Source organism: Salvelinus sp. IW2-2015, linkage group LG4q.1:29 (genome assembly GCF_002910315.2).
Source record: "Salvelinus sp. IW2-2015 linkage group LG4q.1:29, ASM291031v2, whole genome shotgun sequence".
NCBI classification, from domain to species: Eukaryota; Metazoa; Chordata; class Actinopteri; order Salmoniformes; family Salmonidae; genus Salvelinus; species Salvelinus sp. IW2-2015.
This window is the reverse complement of record NC_036842.1, coordinates 30320227-30321649: the sequence shown is the minus strand read 5'-3', so window position 1 is coordinate 30321649 and position 1423 is coordinate 30320227. Positions and strand designations below refer to the sequence as shown.

Sequence of the window (1423 nt, the reverse complement as noted above, 5' to 3'; positions counted from 1 at the left end):
GCAGCAAGGGGCGGCAGGAGGGAGAGTGGGAGCAGGGAGGGAGCAGCAGGGGGGCAGCAGGAGGGAGAGTGGGAGCAGGGAGGGAGCAGCAGGGGGGCGGCAGGAGGGAGAGTGGGAGCAGGGAGGGAGCAGCAGGGGGCGGCAGGAGGGAGAGTGGGAGCAGGGAGGGAAAGCAGCAGGGGGGCGGCCAGGAGGGAGAGTGGGAAGGCAGGAGGGAGCAGCAGGGGGCGGCAGGAGGGAGAGTGGGAGCAGGGAGGGAGCAGCAAGGGGGCGGCAGGAGGGAGAGGGAAGCAAGGGAGGGAGCAGCAGGGGGGCGGCAGGAGGGGAGCAGCAGGGGGGCGGCAGGAGGAGCAGGTGGTTATTCAGCAGTCTGATGGTCTGGGGGTAGAAGCTATTGGCCAGTCTTACTCTTTTTTTTGCCATGATGCTCCTGTACTGCCTGCGTCTGAGTGATGGAAGCAGGGAGAACAGGCCATGGCTTGGGTGGCTGGAGTCCCTGATGATATTCTAGGCCTTCCTGCGACACCTGGTATTGTAAGTGTCCTGGAGGGCAGACAGTGTGCACCCAATGGTGCGTTCGGCTGAGTGTACCACCCTCTGTAGCACCTTGTGGTCCGCGGCGGTGGAGATGCCATACCAGGCTGTGATGCAGTTCGTCAGAATGCTCTTGATGGTGCTCCTGTAGAACACTGTGAGGGCCCTCGGGGACAGGCCAGATTTCTTCAGCATCCTGAGGTTGAAGAGTCGCTGTTGTGGCTTCTTCACCACGTTGTCCATGTGGTTTGACCATTTCAGCTCCTCTGAAATGTGTACGTCAAGGAACGTGAAGTGGTCCCACGCTGTCAGAGTGCCTACCTCTTCCCTGTAGGCCATCTTGTTTTTGTTGGTATTCAGGCCTACTGCTGTTGTGTCGTCAGCGAACTTGATGATGGAGTTGGAACTGTGTGCGGCCACGCAGTCGTGGGTATACAGGGAGTACAGGAGGGGACTGAGTACAAACCCTAGTGGGGCCCTCGTGTTGAGAATCAGTGTCGAGGAGGTAATGTTGCCTATCTTCACCCCCTGGAGGTGTCCCGTCAGGAAGTCCAGGACCCAGTTGCATAGGGAGGAGTTCAGTCCCAGGGCCGTTAGCTTTGTGGTGAGCTTAGAGGGCACTATGTTATTGAAGGCCGAGCTGTAGTCAATGAACAGCATCCTCACATATGTATTCCTTTTGTCCAGGTGGGTGAGGGCAGTGTTCAGTTCATTGTCGATTGCGTCGTCCGTGGATCTGTCAGGGGTATCGGCGAATTGGAGAGGGTCGAGTGTGTCGGGGAAGGAGGAGGTGATACAGTCTTTGACTAGCCTCTCGAAGCACTTCATGATGTGTGTCTGTGCTTGTGTGTGTGTGTGTGTGTGTGTGTGTGTGTGTGTGTGTGTGTGT

At 58.1% G+C, this 1423-nt stretch overlaps 1 protein-coding gene across 1 annotated transcript in view; it reads right to left on the bottom strand.

Moving 5' to 3' along the window:
* Positions 1–1423, bottom strand: part of LOC111960892 (laminin subunit gamma-3-like) — a 258280-nt gene that overhangs the window by 28914 nt on the left and 227943 nt on the right.